This window comes from Rhinoderma darwinii, unplaced genomic scaffold (assembly GCF_050947455.1).
Source record: "Rhinoderma darwinii isolate aRhiDar2 unplaced genomic scaffold, aRhiDar2.hap1 Scaffold_2149, whole genome shotgun sequence".
NCBI classification, from domain to species: Eukaryota; Metazoa; Chordata; class Amphibia; order Anura; family Rhinodermatidae; genus Rhinoderma; species Rhinoderma darwinii.
In genome coordinates, this window is record NW_027462481.1 from 1 (window position 1) to 27458 (window position 27458).

At 49.5% G+C, this 27458-nt stretch overlaps 14 non-coding genes across 14 annotated transcripts; all 14 read right to left on the reverse strand.

Moving 5' to 3' along the window:
• Positions 1-549: 549 nt before the first annotated feature.
• Positions 550-740, reverse strand: LOC142701638 (U2 spliceosomal RNA). Its single transcript, XR_012866973.1, has one exon. It is a non-coding gene; the product is annotated as a U2 spliceosomal RNA (small nuclear RNA).
• A 1296-nt stretch (positions 741-2036) lies between these two features.
• On the reverse strand, positions 2037-2227 carry LOC142701650 (U2 spliceosomal RNA). Its single transcript, XR_012866984.1, has one exon. It is a non-coding gene; the product is annotated as a U2 spliceosomal RNA (small nuclear RNA).
• A 1288-nt stretch (positions 2228-3515) lies between these two features.
• Positions 3516-3706, reverse strand: LOC142701662 (U2 spliceosomal RNA). The gene has a single exon (XR_012866995.1). It is a non-coding gene; the product is annotated as a U2 spliceosomal RNA (small nuclear RNA).
• A 1285-nt stretch (positions 3707-4991) lies between these two features.
• LOC142701670 (U2 spliceosomal RNA) lies at positions 4992-5182 on the reverse strand. Its single transcript, XR_012867002.1, has one exon. It is a non-coding gene; the product is annotated as a U2 spliceosomal RNA (small nuclear RNA).
• Positions 5183-6462: 1280 nt separating this feature from the next.
• On the reverse strand, positions 6463-6653 carry LOC142701674 (U2 spliceosomal RNA). The gene has a single exon (XR_012867006.1). It is a non-coding gene; the product is annotated as a U2 spliceosomal RNA (small nuclear RNA).
• A 1288-nt stretch (positions 6654-7941) lies between these two features.
• Positions 7942-8132, reverse strand: LOC142701676 (U2 spliceosomal RNA). Its single transcript, XR_012867008.1, has one exon. It is a non-coding gene; the product is annotated as a U2 spliceosomal RNA (small nuclear RNA).
• Positions 8133-9428: 1296 nt separating this feature from the next.
• Positions 9429-9619, reverse strand: LOC142701639 (U2 spliceosomal RNA). Its single transcript, XR_012866974.1, has one exon. It is a non-coding gene; the product is annotated as a U2 spliceosomal RNA (small nuclear RNA).
• Positions 9620-10903: 1284 nt separating this feature from the next.
• On the reverse strand, positions 10904-11094 carry LOC142701672 (U2 spliceosomal RNA). The gene has a single exon (XR_012867004.1). It is a non-coding gene; the product is annotated as a U2 spliceosomal RNA (small nuclear RNA).
• Positions 11095-12392: 1298 nt separating this feature from the next.
• LOC142701640 (U2 spliceosomal RNA) lies at positions 12393-12583 on the reverse strand. The gene has a single exon (XR_012866975.1). It is a non-coding gene; the product is annotated as a U2 spliceosomal RNA (small nuclear RNA).
• Positions 12584-13887: 1304 nt separating this feature from the next.
• Positions 13888-14078, reverse strand: LOC142701641 (U2 spliceosomal RNA). Its single transcript, XR_012866976.1, has one exon. It is a non-coding gene; the product is annotated as a U2 spliceosomal RNA (small nuclear RNA).
• Positions 14079-15362: 1284 nt separating this feature from the next.
• LOC142701671 (U2 spliceosomal RNA) lies at positions 15363-15553 on the reverse strand. Its single transcript, XR_012867003.1, has one exon. It is a non-coding gene; the product is annotated as a U2 spliceosomal RNA (small nuclear RNA).
• Positions 15554-16845: 1292 nt separating this feature from the next.
• Positions 16846-17036, reverse strand: LOC142701642 (U2 spliceosomal RNA). The gene has a single exon (XR_012866977.1). It is a non-coding gene; the product is annotated as a U2 spliceosomal RNA (small nuclear RNA).
• Positions 17037-25201: 8165 nt separating this feature from the next.
• Positions 25202-25392, reverse strand: LOC142701643 (U2 spliceosomal RNA). Its single transcript, XR_012866978.1, has one exon. It is a non-coding gene; the product is annotated as a U2 spliceosomal RNA (small nuclear RNA).
• A 1292-nt stretch (positions 25393-26684) lies between these two features.
• LOC142701645 (U2 spliceosomal RNA) lies at positions 26685-26875 on the reverse strand. The gene has a single exon (XR_012866979.1). It is a non-coding gene; the product is annotated as a U2 spliceosomal RNA (small nuclear RNA).
• Between the last annotated feature and the right edge of the window lie 583 nt (positions 26876-27458).

Here is a 27458-nt window from a genome sequence, read left to right on the forward strand (position 1 = left end):
ATTGCTGCTCTCTTTGTAGGCAAGCAAGGCTTTGTTGCAACTGCAATTCTTACTTCTTCTTGAAATGTAGGGACGACAGTACATTCCATCACATCCATCTAGTGTACACAGGTAGGTCCATTGTGGCGGGCAGGCGAGCGGGCGGGCTGCTTTATTGGCTGTTTGCTGTTCCCCTACTCCACTCCACTATTTGACTGTTGTGCTGCAATCAATCAATCAATCAATCAATCAATCAATCAATCAATCAATCAGTGGCTGGCTCAGGTGCAGCTCTTTAACTTACCTAAAAGGGAGGGCGGAGAGAAGACAAGGAAGGTGAATGAGGTGTTCCAATGTGAAATGCCGGAAACACAGAAACACAGACGACACACAACAAGAGGTGGCAATCTATTCATTAATTGCATTTAATCAATGAGCTCATTATCACTCATGCATTGTCCAACAGGTGTTGAAATAATGGGATTAAAAGGGGAGATCCCTTCAGAAAGACAGAAACAATAGCAAAGACAAAAAACACTTTTGGAATCTGCTTTTAGTCAACACATAAGGAAAGGGTGCACCGGTCCTGGAAATACTGCAATACCAGGTCAATGCGTGGAGTGGACAGAGCAAGCTCTATTTCCATCTCCCTGTTCTAAAAATCCATTTAATATATGGTCCCCAGATAGGGGACGTATCAGATATTAAACTGATAAGAACAGATACTACACTTGATCTTAGCCAAAAGGCCGAGAAGCGATAACCCGAACGGGCCGCGCGTTGCCCGAGCCTGCCCGATACTGCTGTTCAGCCCTTGCAGCGATTCAGCCTACTTCTAGGCAATTCCATGGGGCCCTGCAGGCTCACACACTCACAGCTACACGGGAGGTGAATAAAGGCCGGAGAGGAAGCCAGACAGGATTTGCTTCTTTTGCTTGCACCACAATGCAGTGCTGAAAGAGGAGGAATCTACATAAAAACGCCTTCCTGGCAACGCCCAAATGCCCTGCTGCCATGCAGATAAACACTGGCAGCGGCAGCAAGTGCATGCCCACAGCCACCCCTTGTTCCTTCACACCTTGTATCAGCTGTAATCCAGTCCAGTCCAGTGCTGCCTGCTGAGCAGCACTGACCAACACTGCCTGGGCCCAGGCTTTTATCTCTGAGGCCCCATTATGATGTCAGAAAGCTGGCTCTGGAATCCTGAGGGCTCCACTATGACACGTGCAAAGTTCCGTCTGAACTTTATATAAGACGGTGAGGCTCAGTCAGTCACTCAGTGTTGCCTGAGAGGGCAACACTGCAACAGCCGGCCGCCAGGCTGTCTTTTTTTTGCACAGCTAGTTGCCTCCAGGAGGCCACAAGAGGGAGACAAGGGACTGCAAAATGGAAAATAGGCATCCACCAACTTTACAGACAACTTCTCCTTGCTCCTACAACCTCCATCCTTGCACAGTTTGTTATTCTTCTAGGTAACATAGTAACAAATCCAAATTGCTGCTCTCTTTGTAGGCAAGCAAGGCTTTGTTGCAACTGCAATTCTTACTTCTTCTTGAAATGTAGGGACGACAGTACATTCCATCACATCCATCTAGTGTACACAGGTAGGTCCATTGTGGCGGGCAGGCGAGCGGGCGGGCTGCTTTATTGGCTGTTTGCTGTTCCCCTACTCCACTCCACTATTTGACTGTTGTGCTGCATCAATCAATCAATCAATCAATCAATCAATCAATCAATCAATCAATCAATCAATCAATCAGTGGCTGGCTCAGGTGCAGCTCTTTAACTTACCTAAAAGGGAGGGCGGAGAGAAGACAAGGAAGGTGAATGAGGTGTTCCAATGTGAAATGCCGGAAACACAGAAACACAGACGACACACAACAAGAGGTGGCAATCTATTCATTAATTGCATTTAATCAATGAGCTCATTATCACTCATGCATTGTCCAACAGGTGTTGAAATAATGGGATTAAAAGGGGAGATCCCTTCAGAAAGACAGAAACAATAGCAAAGACAAAAAACACTTTTGGAATCTGCTTTTAGTCAACACATAAGGAAAGGGTGCACCGGTCCTGGAAATACTGCAATACCAGGTCAATGCGTGGAGTGGACAGAGCAAGCTCTATTTCCATCTCCCTGTTCTAAAAATCCATTTAATATATGGTCCCCAGATAGGGGACGTATCAGATATTAAACTGATAAGAACAGATACTACACTTGATCTTAGCCAAAAGGCCGAGAAGCGATAACCCGAACGGGCCGCGCGTTGCCCGAGCCTGCCCGATACTGCTGTTCAGCCCTTGCAGCGATTCAGCCTACTTCTAGGCAATTCCATGGGGCCCTGCAGGCTCACACACTCACAGCTACACGGGAGGTGAATAAAGGCCGGAGAGGAAGCCAGACAGGATTTGCTTCTTTTGCTTGCACCACAATGCAGTGCTGAAAGAGGAGGAATCTACATAAAAACGCCTTCCTGGCAACGCCCAAATGCCCTGCTGCCATGCAGATAAACACTGGCAGCGGCAGCAAGTGCATGCCCACAGCCACCCCTTGTTCCTTCACACCTTGTATCAGCTGTAATCCAGTCCAGTCCAGTGCTGCCTGCTGAGCAGCACTGACCAACACTGCCTGGGCCCAGGCTTTTATCTCTGAGGCCCCATTATGATGTCAGAAAGCTGGCTCTGGAATCCTGAGGGCTCCACTATGACACGTGCAAAGTTCCGTCTGAACTTTATATAAGACGGTGAGGCTCAGTCAGTCACTCAGTGTTGCCTGAGAGGGCAACACTGCAACAGCCGGCCGCCAGGCTGTCTTTTTTTTGCACAGCTAGTTGCCTCCAGGAGGCCACAAGAGGGAGACAAGGGACTGCAAAATGGAAAATAGGCATCCACCAACTTTACAGACAACTTCTCCTTGCTCCTACAACCTCCATCCTTGCACAGTTTGTTATTCTTCTAGGTAACATAGTAACAAATCCAAATTGCTGCTCTCTTTGTAGGCAAGCAAGGCTTTGTTGCAACTGCAATTCTTACTTCTTCTTGAAATGTAGGGACGACAGTACATTCCATCACATCCATCTAGTGTACACAGGTAGGTCCATTGTGGCGGGCAGGCGAGCGGGCGGGCTGCTTTATTGGCTGTTTGCTGTTCCCCTACTCCACTCCACTATTTGACTGTTGTGCTGCATCAATCAATCAATCAATCAATCAATCAATCAATCAATCAATCAATCAATCAGTGGCTGGCTCAGGTGCAGCTCTTTAACTTACCTAAAAGGGAGGGCGGAGAGAAGACAAGGAAGGTGAATGAGGTGTTCCAATGTGAAATGCCGGAAACACAGAAACACAGACGACACACAACAAGAGGTGGCAATCTATTCATTAATTGCATTTAATCAATGAGCTCATTATCACTCATGCATTGTCCAACAGGTGTTGAAATAATGGGATTAAAAGGGGAGATCCCTTCAGAAAGACAGAAACAATAGCAAAGACAAAAAACACTTTTGGAATCTGCTTTTAGTCAACACATAAGGAAAGGGTGCACCGGTCCTGGAAATACTGCAATACCAGGTCAATGCGTGGAGTGGACAGAGCAAGCTCTATTTCCATCTCCCTGTTCTAAAAATCCATTTAATATATGGTCCCCAGATAGGGGACGTATCAGATATTAAACTGATAAGAACAGATACTACACTTGATCTTAGCCAAAAGGCCGAGAAGCGATAACCCGAACGGGCCGCGCGTTGCCCGAGCCTGCCCGATACTGCTGTTCAGCCCTTGCAGCGATTCAGCCTACTTCTAGGCAATTCCATGGGGCCCTGCAGGCTCACACACTCACAGCTACACGGGAGGTGAATAAAGGCCGGAGAGGAAGCCAGACAGGATTTGCTTCTTTTGCTTGCACCACAATGCAGTGCTGAAAGAGGAGGAATCTACATAAAAACGCCTTCCTGGCAACGCCCAAATGCCCTGCTGCCATGCAGATAAACACTGGCAGCGGCAGCAAGTGCATGCCCACAGCCACCCCTTGTTCCTTCACACCTTGTATCAGCTGTAATCCAGTCCAGTCCAGTGCTGCCTGCTGAGCAGCACTGACCAACACTGCCTGGGCCCAGGCTTTTATCTCTGAGGCCCCATTATGATGTCAGAAAGCTGGCTCTGGAATCCTGAGGGCTCCACTATGACACGTGCAAAGTTCCGTCTGAACTTTATATAAGACGGTGAGGCTCAGTCAGTCACTCAGTGTTGCCTGAGAGGGCAACACTGCAACAGCCGGCCGCCAGGCTGTCTTTTTTTTGCACAGCTAGTTGCCTCCAGGAGGCCACAAGAGGGAGACAAGGGACTGCAAAATGGAAAATAGGCATCCACCAACTTTACAGACAACTTCTCCTTGCTCCTACAACCTCCATCCTTGCACAGTTTGTTATTCTTCTAGGTAACATAGTAACAAATCCAAATTGCTGCTCTCTTTGTAGGCAAGCAAGGCTTTGTTGCAACTGCAATTCTTACTTCTTCTTGAAATGTAGGGACGACAGTACATTCCATCACATCCATCTAGTGTACACAGGTAGGTCCATTGTGGCGGGCAGGCGAGCGGGCGGGCTGCTTTATTGGCTGTTTGCTGTTCCCCTACTCCACTCCACTATTTGACTGTTGTGCTGCAATCAATCAATCAATCAATCAATCAATCAATCAATCAATCAATCAATCAGTGGCTGGCTCAGGTGCAGCTCTTTAACTTACCTAAAAGGGAGGGCGGAGAGAAGACAAGGAAGGTGAATGAGGTGTTCCAATGTGAAATGCCGGAAACACAGAAACACAGACGACACACAACAAGAGGTGGCAATCTATTCATTAATTGCATTTAATCAATGAGCTCATTATCACTCATGCATTGTCCAACAGGTGTTGAAATAATGGGATTAAAAGGGGAGATCCCTTCAGAAAGACAGAAACAATAGCAAAGACAAAAAACACTTTTGGAATCTGCTTTTAGTCAACACATAAGGAAAGGGTGCACCGGTCCTGGAAATACTGCAATACCAGGTCAATGCGTGGAGTGGACAGAGCAAGCTCTATTTCCATCTCCCTGTTCTAAAAATCCATTTAATATATGGTCCCCGGATAGGGGACGTATCAGATATTAAACTGATAAGAACAGATACTACACTTGATCTTAGCCAAAAGGCCGAGAAGCGATAACCCGAACGGGCCGCGCGTTGCCCGAGCCTGCCCGATACTGCTGTTCAGCCCTTGCAGCGATTCAGCCTACTTCTAGGCAATTCCATGGGGCCCTGCAGGCTCACACACTCACAGCTACACGGGAGGTGAATAAAGGCCGGAGAGGAAGCCAGACAGGATTTGCTTCTTTTGCTTGCACCACAATGCAGTGCTGAAAGAGGAGGAATCTACATAAAAACGCCTTCCTGGCAACGCCCAAATGCCCTGCTGCCATGCAGATAAACACTGGCAGCGGCAGCAAGTGCATGCCCACAGCCACCCCTTGTTCCTTCACACCTTGTATCAGCTGTAATCCAGTCCAGTCCAGTGCTGCCTGCTGAGCAGCACTGACCAACACTGCCTGGGCCCAGGCTTTTATCTCTGAGGCCCCATTATGATGTCAGAAAGCTGGCTCTGGAATCCTGAGGGCTCCACTATGACACGTGCAAAGTTCCGTCTGAACTTTATATAAGACGGTGAGGCTCAGTCAGTCACTCAGTGTTGCCTGAGAGGGCAACACTGCAACAGCCGGCCGCCAGGCTGTCTTTTTTTTGCACAGCTAGTTGCCTCCAGGAGGCCACAAGAGGGAGACAAGGGACTGCAAAATGGAAAATAGGCATCCACCAACTTTACAGACAACTTCTCCTTGCTCCTACAACCTCCATCCTTGCACAGTTTGTTATTCTTCTAGGTAACATAGTAACAAATCCAAATTGCTGCTCTCTTTGTAGGCAAGCAAGGCTTTGTTGCAACTGCAATTCTTACTTCTTCTTGAAATGTAGGGACGACAGTACATTCCATCACATCCATCTAGTGTACACAGGTAGGTCCATTGTGGCGGGCAGGCGAGCGGGCGGGCTGCTTTATTGGCTGTTTGCTGTTCCCCTACTCCACTCCACTATTTGACTGTTGTGCTGCATCAATCAATCAATCAATCAATCAATCAATCAATCAATCAATCAATCAATCAATCAGGTGCAGCTCTTTAACTTACCTAAAAGGGAGGGCGGAGAGAAGACAAGGAAGGTGAATGAGGTGTTCCAATGTGAAATGCCGGAAACACAGAAACACAGACGACACACAACAAGAGGTGGCAATCTATTCATTAATTGCATTTAATCAATGAGCTCATTATCACTCATGCATTGTCCAACAGGTGTTGAAATAATGGGATTAAAAGGGGAGATCCCTTCAGAAAGACAGAAACAATAGCAAAGACAAAAAACACTTTTGGAATCTGCTTTTAGTCAACACATAAGGAAAGGGTGCACCGGTCCTGGAAATACTGCAATACCAGGTCAATGCGTGGAGTGGACAGAGCAAGCTCTATTTCCATCTCCCTGTTCTAAAAATCCATTTAATATATGGTCCCCAGATAGGGGACGTATCAGATATTAAACTGATAAGAACAGATACTACACTTGATCTTAGCCAAAAGGCCGAGAAGCGATAACCCGAACGGGCCGCGCGTTGCCCGAGCCTGCCCGATACTGCTGTTCAGCCCTTGCAGCGATTCAGCCTACTTCTAGGCAATTCCATGGGGCCCTGCAGGCTCACACACTCACAGCTACACGGGAGGTGAATAAAGGCCGGAGAGGAAGCCAGACAGGATTTGCTTCTTTTGCTTGCACCACAATGCAGTGCTGAAAGAGGAGGAATCTACATAAAAACGCCTTCCTGGCAACGCCCAAATGCCCTGCTGCCATGCAGATAAACACTGGCAGCGGCAGCAAGTGCATGCCCACAGCCACCCCTTGTTCCTTCACACCTTGTATCAGCTGTAATCCAGTCCAGTCCAGTGCTGCCTGCTGAGCAGCACTGACCAACACTGCCTGGGCCCAGGCTTTTATCTCTGAGGCCCCATTATGATGTCAGAAAGCTGGCTCTGGAATCCTGAGGGCTCCACTATGACACGTGCAAAGTTCCGTCTGAACTTTATATAAGACGGTGAGGCTCAGTCAGTCACTCAGTGTTGCCTGAGAGGGCAACACTGCAACAGCCGGCCGCCAGGCTGTCTTTTTTTTGCACAGCTAGTTGCCTCCAGGAGGCCACAAGAGGGAGACAAGGGACTGCAAAATGGAAAATAGGCATCCACCAACTTTACAGACAACTTCTCCTTGCTCCTACAACCTCCATCCTTGCACAGTTTGTTATTCTTCTAGGTAACATAGTAACAAATCCAAATTGCTGCTCTCTTTGTAGGCAAGCAAGGCTTTGTTGCAACTGCAATTCTTACTTCTTCTTGAAATGTAGGGACGACAGTACATTCCATCACATCCATCTAGTGTACACAGGTAGGTCCATTGTGGCGGGCAGGCGAGCGGGCGGGCTGCTTTATTGGCTGTTTGCTGTTCCCCTACTCCACTCCACTATTTGACTGTTGTGCTGCATCAATCAATCAATCAATCAATCAATCAATCAATCAATCAATCAATCAATCAGTGGCTGGCTCAGGTGCAGCTCTTTAACTTACCTAAAAGGGAGGGCGGAGAGAAGACAAGGAAGGTGAATGAGGTGTTCCAATGTGAAATGCCGGAAACACAGAAACACAGACGACACACAACAAGAGGTGGCAATCTATTCATTAATTGCATTTAATCAATGAGCTCATTATCACTCATGCATTGTCCAACAGGTGTTGAAATAATGGGATTAAAAGGGGAGATCCCTTCAGAAAGACAGAAACAATAGCAAAGACAAAAAACACTTTTGGAATCTGCTTTTAGTCAACACATAAGGAAAGGGTGCACCGGTCCTGGAAATACTGCAATACCAGGTCAATGCGTGGAGTGGACAGAGCAAGCTCTATTTCCATCTCCCTGTTCTAAAAATCCATTTAATATATGGTCCCCAGATAGGGGACGTATCAGATATTAAACTGATAAGAACAGATACTACACTTGATCTTAGCCAAAAGGCCGAGAAGCGATAACCCGAACGGGCCGCGCGTTGCCCGAGCCTGCCCGATACTGCTGTTCAGCCCTTGCAGCGATTCAGCCTACTTCTAGGCAATTCCATGGGGCCCTGCAGGCTCACACACTCACAGCTACACGGGAGGTGAATAAAGGCCGGAGAGGAAGCCAGACAGGATTTGCTTCTTTTGCTTGCACCACAATGCAGTGCTGAAAGAGGAGGAATCTACATAAAAACGCCTTCCTGGCAACGCCCAAATGCCCTGCTGCCATGCAGATAAACACTGGCAGCGGCAGCAAGTGCATGCCCACAGCCACCCCTTGTTCCTTCACACCTTGTATCAGCTGTAATCCAGTCCAGTCCAGTGCTGCCTGCTGAGCAGCACTGACCAACACTGCCTGGGCCCAGGCTTTTATCTCTGAGGCCCCATTATGATGTCAGAAAGCTGGCTCTGGAATCCTGAGGGCTCCACTATGACACGTGCAAAGTTCCGTCTGAACTTTATATAAGACGGTGAGGCTCAGTCAGTCACTCAGTGTTGCCTGAGAGGGCAACACTGCAACAGCCGGCCGCCAGGCTGTCTTTTTTTTGCACAGCTAGTTGCCTCCAGGAGGCCACAAGAGGGAGACAAGGGACTGCAAAATGGAAAATAGGCATCCACCAACTTTACAGACAACTTCTCCTTGCTCCTACAACCTCCATCCTTGCACAGTTTGTTATTCTTCTAGGTAACATAGTAACAAATCCAAATTGCTGCTCTCTTTGTAGGCAAGCAAGGCTTTGTTGCAACTGCAATTCTTACTTCTTCTTGAAATGTAGGGACGACAGTACATTCCATCACATACATCTAGTGTACACAGGTAGGTCCATTGTGGCGGGCAGGCGAGCGGGCGGGCTGTTTTATTGGCTGTTTGCTGTTCCCCTACTCCACTCCACTATTTGACTGTTGTGCTGCATCAATCAATCAATCAATCAATCAATCAATCAATCAATCAATCAATCAATCAATCAATCAGTGGCTGGCTCAGGTGCAGCTCTTTAACTTACCTAAAAGGGAGGGCGGAGAGAAGACAAGGAAGGTGAATGAGGTGTTCCAATGTGAAATGCCGGAAACACAGAAACACAGACGACACACAACAAGAGGTGGCAATCTATTCATTAATTGCATTTAATCAATGAGCTCATTATCACTCATGCATTGTCCAACAGGTGTTGAAATAATGGGATTAAAAGGGGAGATCCCTTCAGAAAGACAGAAACAATAGCAAAGACAAAAAACACTTTTGGAATCTGCTTTTAGTCAACACATAAGGAAAGGGTGCACCGGTCCTGGAAATACTGCAATACCAGGTCAATGCGTGGAGTGGACAGAGCAAGCTCTATTTCCATCTCCCTGTTCTAAAAATCCATTTAATATATGGTCCCCAGATAGGGGACGTATCAGATATTAAACTGATAAGAACAGATACTACACTTGATCTTAGCCAAAAGGCCGAGAAGCGATAACCCGAACGGGCCGCGCGTTGCCCGAGCCTGCCCGATACTGCTGTTCAGCCCTTGCAGCGATTCAGCCTACTTCTAGGCAATTCCATGGGGCCCTGCAGGCTCACACACTCACAGCTACACGGGAGGTGAATAAAGGCCGGAGAGGAAGCCAGACAGGATTTGCTTCTTTTGCTTGCACCACAATGCAGTGCTGAAAGAGGAGGAATCTACATAAAAACGCCTTCCTGGCAACGCCCAAATGCCCTGCTGCCATGCAGATAAACACTGGCAGCGGCAGCAAGTGCATGCCCACAGCCACCCCTTGTTCCTTCACACCTTGTATCAGCTGTAATCCAGTCCAGTCCAGTGCTGCCTGCTGAGCAGCACTGACCAACACTGCCTGGGCCCAGGCTTTTATCTCTGAGGCCCCATTATGATGTCAGAAAGCTGGCTCTGGAATCCTGAGGGCTCCACTATGACACGTGCAAAGTTCCGTCTGAACTTTATATAAGACGGTGAGGCTCAGTCAGTCACTCAGTGTTGCCTGAGAGGGCAACACTGCAACAGCCGGCCGCCAGGCTGTCTTTTTTTTGCACAGCTAGTTGCCTCCAGGAGGCCACAAGAGGGAGACAAGGGACTGCAAAATGGAAAATAGGCATCCACCAACTTTACAGACAACTTCTCCTTGCTCCTACAACCTCCATCCTTGCACAGTTTGTTATTCTTCTAGGTAACATAGTAACAAATCCAAATTGCTGCTCTCTTTGTAGGCAAGCAAGGCTTTGTTGCAACTGCAATTCTTACTTCTTCTTGAAATGTAGGGACGACAGTACATTCCATCACATCCATCTAGTGTACACAGGTAGGTCCATTGTGGCGGGCAGGCGAGCGGGCGGGCTGCTTTATTGGCTGTTTGCTGTTCCCCTACTCCACTCCACTATTTGACTGTTGTGCTGCATCAATCAATCAATCAATCAATCAATCAATCAATCAATCAATTAATCAGTGGCTGGCTCAGGTGCAGCTCTTTAACTTACCTAAAAGGGAGGGCGGAGAGAAGACAAGGAAGGTGAATGAGGTGTTCCAATGTGAAATGCCGGAAACACAGAAACACAGACGACACACAACAAGAGGTGGCAATCTATTCATTAATTGCATTTAATCAATGAGCTCATTATCACTCATGCATTGTCCAACAGGTGTTGAAATAATGGGATTAAAAGGGGAGATCCCTTCAGAAAGACAGAAACAATAGCAAAGACAAAAAACACTTTTGGAATCTGCTTTTAGTCAACACATAAGGAAAGGGTGCACCGGTCCTGGAAATACTGCAATACCAGGTCAATGCGTGGAGTGGACAGAGCAAGCTCTATTTCCATCTCCCTGTTCTAAAAATCCATTTAATATATGGTCCCCAGATAGGGGATGTATCAGATATTAAACTGATAAGAACAGATACTACACTTGATCTTAGCCAAAAGGCCGAGAAGCGATAACCCGAACGGGCCGCGCGTTGCCCGAGCCTGCCCGATACTGCTGTTCAGCCCTTGCAGCGATTCAGCCTACTTCTAGGCAATTCCATGGGGCCCTGCAGGCTCACACACTCACAGCTACACGGGAGGTGAATAAAGGCCGGAGAGGAAGCCAGACAGGATTTGCTTCTTTTGCTTGCACCACAATGCAGTGCTGAAAGAGGAGGAATCTACATAAAAACGCCTTCCTGGCAACGCCCAAATGCCCTGCTGCCATGCAGATAAACACTGGCAGCGGCAGCAAGTGCATGCCCACAGCCACCCCTTGTTCCTTCACACCTTGTATCAGCTGTAATCCAGTCCAGTCCAGTGCTGCCTGCTGAGCAGCACTGACCAACACTGCCTGGGCCCAGGCTTTTATCTCTGAGGCCCCATTATGATGTCAGAAAGCTGGCTCTGGAATCCTGAGGGCTCCACTATGACACGTGCAAAGTTCCGTCTGAACTTTATATAAGACGGTGAGGCTCAGTCAGTCACTCAGTGTTGCCTGAGAGGGCAACACTGCAACAGCCGGCCGCCAGGCTGTCTTTTTTTTGCACAGCTAGTTGCCTCCAGGAGGCCACAAGAGGGAGACAAGGGACTGCAAAATGGAAAATAGGCATCCACCAACTTTACAGACAACTTCTCCTTGCTCCTACAACCTCCATCCTTGCACAGTTTGTTATTCTTCTAGGTAACATAGTAACAAATCCAAATTGCTGCTCTCTTTGTAGGCAAGCAAGGCTTTGTTGCAACTGCAATTCTTACTTCTTCTTGAAATGTAGGGACGACAGTACATTCCATCACATCCATCTAGTGTACACAGGTAGGTCCATTGTGGCGGGCAGGCGAGCGGGCGGGCTGCTTTATTGGCTGTTTGCTGTTCCCCTACTCCACTCCACTATTTGACTGTTGTGCTGCATCAATCAATCAATCAATCAATCAATCAATCAATCAATCAATCAATCAATCAATCAATCAGTGGCTGGCTCAGGTGCAGCTCTTTAACTTACCTAAAAGGGAGGGCGGAGAGAAGACAAGGAAGGTGAATGAGGTGTTCCAATGTGAAATGCCGGAAACACAGAAACACAGACGACACACACAACAAGAGGTGGCAATCTATTCATTAATTGCATTTAATCAATGAGCTCATTATCACTCATGCATTGTCCAACAGGTGTTGAAATAATGGGATTAAAAGGGGAGATCCCTTCAGAAAGACAGAAACAATAGCAAAGACAAAAAACACTTTTGGAATCTGCTTTTAGTCAACACATAAGGAAAGGGTGCACCGGTCCTGGAAATACTGCAATACCAGGTCAATGCGTGGAGTGGACAGAGCAAGCTCTATTTCCATCTCCCTGTTCTAAAAATCCATTTAATATATGGTCCCCAGATAGGGGACGTATCAGATATTAAACTGATAAGAACAGATACTACACTTGATCTTAGCCAAAAGGCCGAGAAGCGATAACCCGAACGGGCCGCGCGTTGCCCGAGCCTGCCCGATACTGCTGTTCAGCCCTTGCAGCGATTCAGCCTACTTCTAGGCAATTCCATGGGGCCCTGCAGGCTCACACACTCACAGCTACACGGGAGGTGAATAAAGGCCGGAGAGGAAGCCAGACAGGATTTGCTTCTTTTGCTTGCACCACAATGCAGTGCTGAAAGAGGAGGAATCTACATAAAAACGCCTTCCTGGCAACGCCCAAATGCCCTGCTGCCATGCAGATAAACACTGGCAGCGGCAGCAAGTGCATGCCCACAGCCACCCCTTGTTCCTTCACACCTTGTATCAGCTGTAATCCAGTCCAGTCCAGTGCTGCCTGCTGAGCAGCACTGACCAACACTGCCTGGGCCCAGGCTTTTATCTCTGAGGCCCCATTATGATGTCAGAAAGCTGGCTCTGGAATCCTGAGGGCTCCACTATGACACGTGCAAAGTTCCGTCTGAACTTTATATAAGACGGTGAGGCTCAGTCAGTCACTCAGTGTTGCCTGAGAGGGCAACACTGCAACAGCCGGCCGCCAGGCTGTCTTTTTTTTGCACAGCTAGTTGCCTCCAGGAGGCCACAAGAGGGAGACAAGGGACTGCAAAATGGAAAATAGGCATCCACCAACTTTACAGACAACTTCTCCTTGCTCCTACAACCTCCATCCTTGCACAGTTTGTTATTCTTCTAGGTAACATAGTAACAAATCCAAATTGCTGCTCTCTTTGTAGGCAAGCAAGGCTTTGTTGCAACTGCAATTCTTACTTCTTCTTGAAATGTAGGGACGACAGTACATTCCATCACATCCATCTAGTGTACACAGGTAGGTCCATTGTGGCGGGCAGGCGAGCGGGCGGGCTGCTTTATTGGCTGTTTGCTGTTCCCCTACTCCACTCCACTATTTGACTGTTGTGCTGCATCAATCAATCAATCAATCAATCAATCAATCAATCAATCAATCAATCAATCAATCAATCAATCAATCAGTGGCTGGCTCAGGTGCAGCTCTTTAACTTACCTAAAAGGGAGGGCGGAGAGAAGACAAGGAAGGTGAATGAGGTGTTCCAATGTGAAATGCCGGAAACACAGAAACACAGACGACACACAACAAGAGGTGGCAATCTATTCATTAATTGCATTTAATCAATGAGCTCATTATCACTCATGCATTGTCCAACAGGTGTTGAAATAATGGGATTAAAAGGGGAGATCCCTTCAGAAAGACAGAAACAATAGCAAAGACAAAAAACACTTTTGGAATCTGCTTTTAGTCAACACATAAGGAAAGGGTGCACCGGTCCTGGAAATACTGCAATACCAGGTCAATGCGTGGAGTGGACAGAGCAAGCTCTATTTCCATCTCCCTGTTCTAAAAATCCATTTAATATATGGTCCCCAGATAGGGGACGTATCAGATATTAAACTGATAAGAACAGATACTACACTTGATCTTAGCCAAAAGGCCGAGAAGCGATAACCCGAACGGGCCGCGCGTTGCCCGAGCCTGCCCGATACTGCTGTTCAGCCCTTGCAGCGATTCAGCCTACTTCTAGGCAATTCCATGGGGCCCTGCAGGCTCACACACTCACAGCTACACGGGAGGTGAATAAAGGCCGGAGAGGAAGCCAGACAGGATTTGCTTCTTTTGCTTGCACCACAATGCAGTGCTGAAAGAGGAGGAATCTACATAAAAACGCCTTCCTGGCAACGCCCAAATGCCCTGCTGCCATGCAGATAAACACTGGCAGCGGCAGCAAGTGCATGCCCACAGCCACCCCTTGTTCCTTCACACCTTGTATCAGCTGTAATCCAGTCCAGTCCAGTGCTGCCTGCTGAGCAGCACTGACCAACACTGCCTGGGCCCAGGCTTTTATCTCTGAGGCCCCATTATGATGTCAGAAAGCTGGCTCTGGAATCCTGAGGGCTCCACTATGACACGTGCAAAGTTCCGTCTGAACTTTATATAAGACGGTGAGGCTCAGTCAGTCACTCAGTGTTGCCTGAGAGGGCAACACTGCAACAGCCGGCCGCCAGGCTGTCTTTTTTTTGCACAGCTAGTTGCCTCCAGGAGGCCACAAGAGGGAGACAAGGGACTGCAAAATGGAAAATAGGCATCCACCAACTTTACAGACAACTTCTCCTTGCTCCTACAACCTCCATCCTTGCACAGTTTGTTATTCTTCTAGGTAACATAGTAACAAATCCAAATTGCTGCTCTCTTTGTAGGCAAGCAAGGCTTTGTTGCAACTGCAATTCTTACTTCTTCTTGAAATGTAGGGACGACAGTACATTCCATCACATCCATCTAGTGTACACAGGTAGGTCCATTGTGGCGGGCAGGCGAGTGGGTGGGCTGCTTTATTGGCTGTTTGCTGTTCCCCTACTCCACTCCACTATTTGACTGTTGTGCTGCATCAATCAATCAATCAATCAATCAATCAATCAATCAATCAATCAATCAGTGGCTGGCTCAGGTGCAGCTCTTTAACTTACCTAAAAGGGAGGGCGGAGAGAAGACAAGGAAGGTGAATGAGGTGTTCCAATGTGAAATGCCGGAAACACAGAAACACAGACGACACACAACAAGAGGTGGCAATCTATTCATTAATTGCATTTAATCAATGAGCTCATTATCACTCATGCATTGTCCAACAGGTGTTGAAATAATGGGATTAAAAAGGGAGATCCCTTCAGAAAGACAGAAACAATAGCAAAGACAAAAAACACTTTTGGAATCTGCTTTTAGTCAACACATAAGGAAAGGGTGCACCGGTCCTGGAAATACTGCAATACCAGGTCAATACGTGGAGTGGACAGAGCAAGCTCTATTTCCATCTCCCTGTTCTAAAAATCCATTTAATATATGGTCCCCAGATAGGGGACGTATCAGATATTAAACTGATAAGAACAGATACTACACTTGATCTTAGCCAAAAGGCCGAGAAGCGATAACCCGAACGGGCCGCGCGTTGCCCGAGCCTGCCCGATACTGCTGTTCAGCCCTTGCAGCGATTCAGCCTACTTCTAGGCAATTCCATGGGGCCCTGCAGGCTCACACACTCACAGCTACACGGGAGGTGAATAAAGGCCGGAGAGGAAGCCAGACAGGATTTGCTTCTTTTGCTTGCACCACAATGCAGTGCTGAAAGAGGAGGAATCTACATAAAAATGCCTTCCTGGCAACGCCCAAATGCCCTGCTGCCATGCAGATAAACACTGGCAGCGGCAGCAAGTGCATGCCCACAGCCACCCCTTGTTCCTTCACACCTTGTATCAGCTGTAATCCAGTCCAGTCCAGTGCTGCCTGCTGAGCAGCACTGACCAACACTGCCTGGGCCCAGGCTTTTATCTCTGAGGCCCCATTATGATGTCAGAAAGCTGGCTCTGGAATCCTGAGGGCTCCACTATGACACGTGCAAAGTTCCGTCTGAACTTTATATAAGACGGTGAGGCTCAGTCAGTCACTCAGTGTTGCCTGAGAGGGCAACACTGCAACAGCCGGCCGCCAGGCTGTCTTTTTTTTGCACAGCTAGTTGCCTCCAGGAGGCCACAAGAGGGAGACAAGGGACTGCAAAATGGAAAATAGGCATCCACCAACTTTACAGACAACTTCTCCTTGCTCCTACAACCTCCATCCTTGCACAGTTTGTTATTCTTCTAGGTAACATAGTAACAAATCCAAATTGCTGCTCTCTTTGTAGGCAAGCAAGGCTTTGTTGCAACTGCAATTCTTACTTCTTCTTGAAATGTAGGGACGACAGTACATTCCATCACATCCATCTAGTGTACACAGGTAGGTCCATTGTGGCGGGCAGGCGAGCGGGCGGGCTGCTTTATTGGCTGTTTGCTGTTCCCCTACTCCACTCCACTATTTGACTGTTGTGCTGCATCAATCAATCAATCAATCAATCAATCAATCAATCAATCAATCAATCAATCAATCAGTGGCTGGCTCAGGTGCAGCTCTTTAACTTACCTAAAAGGGAGGGCGGAGAGAAGACAAGGAAGGTGAATGAGGTGTTCCAATGTGAAATGCCGGAAACACAGAAACACAGACGACACACAACAAGAGGTGGCAATCTATTCATTAATTGCATTTAATCAATGAGCTCATTATCACTCATGCATTGTCCAACAGGTGTTGAAATAATGGGATTAAAAGGGGAGATCCCTTCAGAAAGACAGAAACAATAGCAAAGACAAAAAACACTTTTGGAATCTGCTTTTAGTCAACACATAAGGAAAGGGTGCACCGGTCCTGGAAATACTGCAATACCAGGTCAATGCGTGGAGTGGACAGAGCAAGCTCTATTTCCATCTCCCTGTTCTAAAAATCCATTTAATATATGGTCCCCAGATAGGGGACGTATCAGATATTAAACTGATAAGAACAGATACTACACTTGATCTTAGCCAAAAGGCCGAGAAGCGATAACCCGAACGGGCCGCGCGTTGCCCGAGCCTGCCCGATACTGCTGTTCAGCCCTTGCAGCGATTCAGCCTACTTCTAGGCAATTCCATGGGGCCCTGCAGGCTCACACACTCACAGCTACACGGGAGGTGAATAAAGGCCGGAGAGGAAGCCAGACAGGATTTGCTTCTTTTGCTTGCACCACAATGCAGTGCTGAAAGAGGAGGAATCTACATAAAAACGCCTTCCTGGCAACGCCCAAATGCCCTGCTGCCATGCAGATAAACACTGGCAGCGGCAGCAAGTGCATGCCCACAGCCACCCCTTGTTCCTTCACACCTTGTATCAGCTGTAATCCAGTCCAGTCCAGTGCTGCCTGCTGAGCAGCACTGACCAACACTGCCTGGGCCCAGGCTTTTATCTCTGAGGCCCCATTATGATGTCAGAAAGCTGGCTCTGGAATCCTGAGGGCTCCACTATGACACGTGCAAAGTTCCGTCTGAACTTTATATAAGACGGTGAGGCTCAGTCAGTCACTCAGTGTTGCCTGAGAGGGCAACACTGCAACAGCCGGCCGCCAGGCTGTCTTTTTTTTGCACAGCTAGTTGCCTCCAGGAGGCCACAAGAGGGAGACAAGGGACTGCAAAATGGAAAATAGGCATCCACCAACTTTACAGACAACTTCTCCTTGCTCCTACAACCTCCATCCTTGCACAGTTTGTTATTCTTCTAGGTAACATAGTAACAAATCCAAATTGCTGCTCTCTTTGTAGGCAAGCAAGGCTTTGTTGCAACTGCAATTCTTACTTCTTCTTGAAATGTAGGGACGACAGTACATTCCATCACATCCATCTAGTGTACACAGGTAGGTCCATTGTGGCGGGCAGGCGAGCGGGCGGGCTGCTTTATTGGCTGTTTGCTGTTCCCCTACTCCACTCCACTATTTGACTGTTGTGCTGCATCAATCAATCAATCAATCAATCAATCAATCAATCAATCAATCAATCAATCAATCAATCAGTGGCTGGCTCAGGTGCAGCTCTTTAACTTACCTAAAAGGGAGGGCGGAGAGAAGACAAGGAAGGTGAATGAGGTGTTCCAATGTGAAATGCCGGAAACACAGAAACACAGACGACACACAACAAGAGGTGGCATGACCTGCCTAAGTAGAGTCGTGTGTTAGTGCACCTTCCCTTATCCCTACCAATCCCTTCACCCCCACCTTTAGGAAAAAGACACGTGACACCGAGGTTGGATGTGAAATGGCCACAGCAGCCGTTTTATTAATTTCACAGTTTTAAAACCAAATTAAATCCGAAACATTCGGATAACTAATTAGGAATCCACCAGAGAATTCCTCCTAATAATTCACATGACCCAACATGGGTCAGAATCATAAATAACAATTTAACGTTAACATTAGACCGAGCAGGGGCAGTCCTTGAAGCCATTTTAGATATTCCTTTTTTACACACCTCGAGTTAGCCATCTGCAAACCACCAATTACCTCCAGCCGTAAACCAGCTCGGAGGCACCACTGACCTCTGCAGATGGCTCCAACCACCAGAAGTCCACTTCAAGGGGATAACACCCGATGAAGCCTTCAAGTGCTATACCGACCACTAGAAGTCCACTTCAAAGGGATAACACCCGATGAAGCCTTCGAGTGATATACCTTCCACCAGAAGACCACTTCAAAGGGATAACACCCGATGAAGTCTTCAACCATGTACCTTTTTTGGGGGACGCATACCCCCGATGCGACCCCCCCACCAATTTTGTACTGACTGGCCTCAAGGACTCCCCCCGCCAGCTGCCATGACACCAGGACCTACTCCGAATGAAAAGAAAAAAAAAAAAAAACATGTTAAATAAGCACACAATAAAATTGCCACACTCATAAACAGAATTAATAAAGACCACAAGGGATAACACCAAATGGGAGGGAGGGTGGGAGCTTACTTGTGTGAGTGTTACTTCTCCCGCTGCTTCCGGCTCACTGCCGAAAAACAGCGGGAAGCTCCGTAACGGCCCCCTAACTCCTCCCTGTCCCTCCTCCACCTCTAACTTTCCCTACGAAGTTAACCCTTTCCCTCCTAGGGCTGTCATGGAGGCTTCCCTCCTAAGCCCTGCAGGCTGCGTCCAGCCTCGTCTTGACCTGCCTAAGTAGAGTCGTGTGTTAGTGCACCTTCCCTTATCCCTACCAATCCCTTCACCCCCACCTTTAGGAAAAAGACACGTGACACCGAGGTTGGATGTGAAATGGCCACAGCAGCCGTTTTATTAATTTCACAGTTTTAAAACCAAATTAAATCCGAAACATTCGGATAACTAATTAGGAATCCACCAGAGAATTCCTCCTAATAATTCACATGACCCAACATGGGTCAGAATCATAAATAACAATTTAACGTTAACATTAGACCGAGCAGGGGCAGTCCTTGAAGCCATTTTAGATATTCCTTTTTTACACACCTCGAGTTAGCCATCTGCAAACCACCAATTACCTCCAGCCGTAAACCAGCTCGGAGGCACCACTGACCTCTGCAGATGGCTCCAACCACCAGAAGTCCACTTCAAGGGGATAACACCCGATGAAGCCTTCAAGTGCTATACCGACCACTAGAAGTCCACTTCAAAGGGATAACACCCGATGAAGCCTTCGAGTGATATACCTTCCACCAGAAGACCACTTCAAAGGGATAACACCCGATGAAGTCTTCAACCATGTACCTTTTTTGGGGGACGCATACCCCCGATGCGACCCCCCCACCAATTTTGTACTGACTGGCCTCAAGGACTCCCCCCGCCACAGCGAAACAGGCCTTGACCACCTTAAGCCTGTGAGTTCCGCCACACCACCACCGCCCTTTCAATTCCTTCTGCTATTGCCAAGCTCCACAGATCAATCCCAACCTCGGTCAAATGAACCCCATCGCTCCTCCAGTAGTTCCCCACTCCTGACTCCAAGTCCCTGTGCCGAACACAAATGCCCCCGTTTTTGGCTACAAATCGGGACACCGCGCGATTAACCTTAATGCGAGCCTTATTGACTCTTTCCACTGACCTAGCCAGCCGCCAATGTTTTCTTGGGACAATGTCCGACCACACAATTACCAACCTGGGATAAGAAACCCACAAACACAACATATCGTGTTTAATATCCCGCACCAACTCACGAAAAGGGCGGACACCCAAATCGTTCCCACCCACGTGCAAGACCAAGATCTCCGGGACCCTATCAAGCCGGGCATATGTCTGGAATTCCGCTAACACCCTACTCCACGACATACCTCTAAATCCCAGCCAATGCAAAACCGCATCCTGTCGCGGAATGCGCAACTGGCGACCGTCCGGGCGGACGTCCGCCCTCAAAGCCCCCCAATGCACGTAAGAGTGGCCCAGCAACCACACCAAACACGGAGGCGGATCTGAAACGGAAAAGCAAGTTAAATACCACCATACAAAACATTCTTATAAGTGCAAACGGCAAAACTCATAACAGATGGGGGCGGACATAAGACCTAAATCTGTTGGACTCCCAACGACCGATGCGCCGCACCCCCTCATCATCCAACCCCCAGCGCCCTGCTTCCGTTGCTGCGCCAATCCTGAAGGAATGAGATGAGTACGCGTCCGCCGCAACACCGACCGCCGCCAAGCATTTTTTGAATACAGCTCTAAATTGAAATCTAGACAAAAATAACCCGTCCTCGTGACATAGCAATGGCAACTCCGGAGACCCCACTTGTGGCTTAAAACCCTGCCTGCACGCCACCGGGCACATAGCCGAACCCGGGAGAGCGAACAACACTATCAGCTTCCCCTTTCCTAATTGGTCAGTCTTTGACCGACGCAACCATACCTCCAACCGATCTGTATATAGGCTCACGTCTCTCAGTCTCAACCCCCCAGCTTGCTTGGTACTCGGCGAAACCAACTCGCCGATTCTAAATGCCCCAAAAAACGCCAAAGAAAAAGCTAACCGAAACAACCTCATCTCGGCCGAAGAACGACAGACCGATGCTAATGATCCGCCCAAAGAGCTCAGCAGAGAAAACGACACAGGCCTTCTACGATCCGCCTCGACCCTACCTCGGCGCAAACCCTTCAAAGCCTGCCCCACTAAGAATTCCTTAGACACATCCCTAAAGCCCCGTAACTTGAAACCAAACGCCACCGCCGACATGAAACGGTTAACCTTTGCCAATGAAAACCCCGCCTCCCAGGCGTCCCCTAACCAGTACAAAAGTGCCACCAACCTGTCTCTATCCGTGTTGACATCACCCAACTCTCTTACCCACTCCTCCCACTGCCTCCAGCAAGCAGAATAAGCACTCCACGTTGAGCGCGCCAAAGACCTTTTCACCAATCGTTCTACGGGACCGAGACCAGATCCCAAAGATGTTCCGGGCAGACCAAACCGAGACGTTCCGCTCCCGGTGCCAATTGCCGAAACCGGTCCCACTGCGAGCGAGAAAGAGCATCAGCGATACAATTCCGTACCCCCGGCACGTGCACCGCCACCACCCACGCGTTCAATGACAAGCACACCAACACTAAATGTCGCAACAACTGAATTACCGGAGGAGAGGACGCCGTGATGTTGTTAATGGCCAGCACCACCCCCATGTTGTCGCAGTAAAAACGAACCTTCTTATCCCTGAGCCTGTCCCCCCAGATGGTCGCCGCAACCACGATGGGGAACAGCTCGAGCAGGGCCAGATTCCGCGTGAGTCCACTGGACACCCAGCTAGCCGGCCATTGACCCGCGCACCACGGACCCCCCCCATAAGCTCCAAAACCGCCCGCTCCAGCTGCATCCGTAAAAATATTCAAATCACTCGTATCCTGCGCTGGAGCCATCCATAGCGACCGACCGTTATACTGGCCCAAGAAGTCATCCCATACCTGCAAATCAGCCCGATGCTCCTCCTTGAGCCGTACGAAGTGATGTGCCGCACGCACTCCCGCCGTAGCCGCCGCCAACCGTCTACCGAACACCCTCCCCATTGGCATAATCCGGCAGGCGAAATTCAACTTCCCCAGCAACGACTGAATCTCCCGCAGCGTAATTTTCTTTAACTTGCAAGCCCGACGTACCTCCTGACTCAAAGCCCCCAACTTATCCATCGGAAGACGACACTCCATAGCCACCGAATCTATCTCAATTCCCAAAAAACAAATCGTCGTTACCGGGCCCTCAGTCTTTTCTGGCGCCAAAGGGATCCCAAAATCCCTCGCAACCTTCTGCAGTGCGTGAAGCAGATTACCGCAAACGGGCAAACCCCCCGGGCCGACGCACAAGAAATCGTCTAAGTAATGTATCAACGAATCGACCCCGGCTACACCCTTCGTCACCCACTCCACGAAGCTACTAAAAGCCTCGAAGTACGCGCAAGAAAGGGAACACCCCATCGGAAGGCACCGATCCACGTAAAAAGCCCCATTCCAAAAACAACCCAACAGCCGTTGGCTTTCTGGATGAACTGGCAACAACCTGAACGCCGCCTCGATGTCGGTTTTTGCGAGCAGCGCGCCTGGACCCGCAGCACGAACTAACCCCACCGCTTTATCGAATGAGGTATACACTACGGAGCACAACTCATGATCAATCCCGTCATTTACCGACAAACCCTTGGGAAACGATAAGTGCTGAATCAACCGGAATTTTTGGGGCTCGCGCTTTGGAACAATACCCAATGGGGACACGACTAAATCCTTTATTGGCGGATCAATAAAAGGCCCCGCCATGCGGCCTAACGAAACTTCTTTAAACAACTTTTTTGACACGACCTCAGCATGCAAGTAGGCCGATTTAAGGTTCCTCCGCGTAACCGGGACCTCATAAGGAGGCGGAGGAATAATAAAACCAACACTAAACCCTTCGTAAAGCAACTTCGCCGCAGCCCTATCCGGATACTCATTTAGATAGGGGGCCATCCTTTCCACCCTCACCGGTGACAACCCCTTGACCAGCCGAGGAGGACTGGTTCCCTGACCTCTTTTTTCGCATACATTTTGCCGCCCCATGGGATGCACCATTACACTCCGAACACACGTGCTTGAACTTGCACGTGGCCCCAAACTTACACTGGCCATCGTTGAATTGCCAGCAGAATCCCAACTTTGCCCCACCGCCCTGTCCGACCTGACTGGACTGGCCCCCTTGGCCAACGCTCCCGGGAAAGGGCTGCCTAACCGGAGCCGTGACCCTTAACCAGAGAGCAATATCCTTCTGGTCCCACTGAATCGCCGGCCGAACCGCTTTTCGCTGACGGAATTGCTCATCGTATCTGAGCCAAGCCTGCCCCCCGTACACCCGATGAGCCTCCCCAATGGCGTCAAAATAACAAAACAACGCCGAACAATTTTCCGGCGCCTTTTCTCCTATTACACTGGCTAAGATGGCGAACGCCTGCGACCAATTAACGAACGTCTGCGGGATAAGCCTATACCGCCGACGCTCCTCCTCGTCCTTCTTGCTCTCATCCCGCTTGCTCCTATCCAAATTGAATTTAGCAAGCGGCAGAAGAGAAAAAATCTCAACGTATTCGTCCTTCCAAATACGCTCACGCACCTCCTGCTTTAAGTGCGCCCCCAACGGACCTTCAAAGCAAACATACACCTCCCCGCGAGCACGATCATCAATACGCACCCGATCGCCGTCTTTTTGGGCCTCGGTCTGTACCGACACCGCGACCGCCTCCGTAGCCGCCATTACGGGACGCGCCTGTAACAGTCCCACTTCCCTGGGGCCTTCCCAAACTACCGCCGGGGACACCTCCGTAACTACTGGCGCCGCCGCCCTATCTAGACGCCCGACCAGCTCCCGCAAGCAACCCACCAAGTCCGCTAGACCCGCGCCGTCGCGCCCGCCCGCGCCACTACCGGCCACCGATGCGACGCTAGCAGCCCCCCTGCCGACACCCGACATAAAAATCGCTGGATACGACAAAGATGGAGTTATGCACTCACCGGGCTGCACAGGCGCTGTGTTCCCGTCAGCCGGACCATCCTGCCCTCGCCGATACACGTCTATTTCACCGTCTTCCAGCTCCTCTCTCGCCGACGACTGGCCATCCCACCGACATCTCCGAACCGGGGATGATGACGCGCTGGCAGATGGGCCGGCAACCTGCCGCCCGACCGCTGGGATCCAAACTTCCGACCGGACCTGTTGCCTCGACGTCGCTGCAGGTCTAGGCGTCCGTCTCGACGATCCTGATGAAGCCTGCCCCCTGGCCGGAGCATCACCAGGCGGGGCGGCCGTAACCAGTCTTCCCGATCTTGCATCTGATGGGGGGGGGGTGACAGGGAGCCCGGCCTGCGACTCCCTGAGAACCGCCGGACCCCGTCGCGGCCTGGGATTCCTGCCAGGACGCAGGGCCTGGGAAGGGACGGTCCTCCCAGCTGCCTGGCCTGCAGCGTCCATATTAGGGCTCCCCCTGCGACGCCGTGTCCGCGGGACCACCTCAGGGCTGAGGCGTTCTGGAGGTCGGGACCGCCGGGAGCGACGGGCAGACCCGGCCTGAGTCGCCGTCACCCCCGGCGACGCTCTCTGCCTCCTCTGAGCAGGAGCGGGTGTTGTAGACTCCCCCCCCGCCGCCATATTACTGCCAGGAAGGGGGCCGGGGGAGGGGAGCCTGTCCCCCACTGCAACAGACCTCATATGCCGTGCCTGACGTGGCGAATCGGCGTCGGGGATCATTGTAAGTGCAGCCACGGTCTCCTCCAACCAACCGGGACCGTGGTGCACAGCAGCGGCACGCAGCCGCGCAAGAATCTCAGCCTCAGACATGCAGTACAGAGCGGGGCAACGGGAGCTTACTTGTGTGAGTGTTACTTCTCCCGCTGCTTCCGGCTCACTGCCGAAAAACAGCGGGAAGCTCCGTAACGGCCCCCTAACTCCTCCCTGTCCCTCCTCCACCTCTAACTTTCCCTACGAAGTTAACCCTTTCCCTCCTAGGGCTGTCATGGAGGCTTCCCTCCTAAGCCCTGCAGGCTGCGTCCAGCCTCGTCTATCTATTCATTAATTGCATTTAATCAATGAGCTCATTATCACTCATGCATTGTCCAACAGGTGTTGAAATAATGGGATTAAAAGGGGAGATCCCTTCAGAAAGACAGAAACAATAGCAAAGACAAAAAACACTTTTGGAATCTGCTTTTAGTCAACACATAAGGAAAGGGTGCACCGGTCCTGGAAATACTGCAATACCAGGTCAATGCGTGGAGTGGACAGAGCAAGCTCTATTTCCATCTCCCTGTTCTAAAAATCCATTTAATATATGGTCCCCAGATAGGGGACGTATCAGATATTAAACTGATAAGAACAGATACTACACTTGATCTTAGCCAAAAGGCCGAGAAGCGATAACCCGAACGGGCCGCGCGTTGCCCGAGCCTGCCCGATACTGCTGTTCAGCCCTTGCAGCGATTCAGCCTACTTCTAGGCAATTCCATGGGGCCCTGCAGGCTCACACACTCACAGCTACACGGGAGGTGAATAAAGGCCGGAGAGGAAGCCAGACAGGATTTGCTTCTTTTGCTTGCACCACAATGCAGTGCTGAAAGAGGAGGAATCTACATAAAAACGCCTTCCTGGCAACGCCCAAATGCCCTGCTGCCATGCAGATAAACACTGGCAGCGGCAGCAAGTGCATGCCCACAGCCACCCCTTGTTCCTTCACACCTTGTATCAGCTGTAATCCAGTCCAGTCCAGTGCTGCCTGCTGAGCAGCACTGACCAACACTGCCTGGGCCCAGGCTTTTATCTCTGAGGCCCCATTATGATGTCAGAAAGCTGGCTCTGGAATCCTGAGGGCTCCACTATGACACGTGCAAAGTTCCGTCTGAACTTTATATAAGATGGTGAGGCTCAGTCAGTCACTCAGTGTTGCCTGAGAGGGCAACACTGCAACAGCCAGCCGCCAGGCTGTCTTTTTTTTGCACAGCTAGTTGCCTCCAGGAGGCCACAAGAGGGAGACAAGGGACTGCAAAATGGAAAATAGGCATCCACCAACTTTACAGACAACTTCTCCTTGCTCCTACAACCTCCATCCTTGCACAGTTTGTTATTCTTCTAGGTAACATAGTAACAAATCCAAATTGCTGCTCTCTTTGTAGGCAAGCAAGGCTTTGTTGCAACTGCAATTCTTACTTCTTCTTGAAATGTAGGGACGACAGTACATTCCATCACATCCATCTAGTGTACACAGGTAGGTCCATTGTGGCGGGCAGGCGAGCGGGCGGGCTGCTTTATTGGCTGTTTGCTGTTCCCCTACTCCACTCCACTATTTGACTGTTGTGCTGCATCAATCAATCAATCAATCAATCAATCAATCAATCAATCAATCAATCAATCAATCAGTGGCTGGCTCAGGTGCAGCTCTTTAACTTACCTAAAAGGGAGGGCGGAGAGAAGACAAGGAAGGTGAATGAGGTGTTCCAATGTGAAATGCCGGAAACACAGAAACACAGACGACACACAACAAGAGGTGGCAATCTATTCATTAATTGCATTTAATCAATGAGCTCATTATCACTCATGCATTGTCCAACAGGTGTTGAAATAATGGGATTAAAAGGGGAGATCCCTTCAGAAAGACAGAAACAATAGCAAAGACAAAAAACACTTTTGGAATCTGCTTTTAGTCAACACATAAGGAAAGGGTGCACCGGTCCTGGAAATACTGCAATACCAGGTCAATGCGTGGAGTGGACAGAGCAAGCTCTATTTCCATCTCCCTGTTCTAAAAATCCATTTAATATATGGTCCCCAGATAGGGGACGTATCAGATATTAAACTGATAAGAACAGATACTACACTTGATCTTAGCCAAAAGGCCGAGAAGCGATAACCCGAACGGGCCGCGCGTTGCCCGAGCCTGCCCGATACTGCTGTTCAGCCCTTGCAGCGATTCAGCCTACTTCTAGGCAATTCCATGGGGCCCTGCAGGCTCACACACTCACAGCTACACGGGAGGTGAATAAAGGCCGGAGAGGAAGCCAGACAGGATTTGCTTCTTTTGCTTGCACCACAATGCAGTGCTGAAAGAGGAGGAATCTACATAAAAACGCCTTCCTGGCAACGCCCAAATGCCCTGCTGCCATGCAGATAAACACTGGCAGTGGCAGCAAGTGCATGCCCACAGCCACCCCTTGTTCCTTCACACCTTGTATCAGCTGTAATCCAGTCCAGTCCAGTGCTGCCTGCTGAGCAGCACTGACCAACACTGCCTGGGCCCAGGCTTTTATCTCTGAGGCCCCATTATGATGTCAGAAAGCTGGCTCTGGAATCCTGAGGGCTCCACTATGACACGTGCAAAGTTCCGTCTGAACTTTATATAAGACGGTGAGGCTCAGTCAGTCACTCAGTGTTGCCTGAGAGGGCAACACTGCAACAGCCGGCCGCCAGGCTGTCTTTTTTTTGCACAGCTAG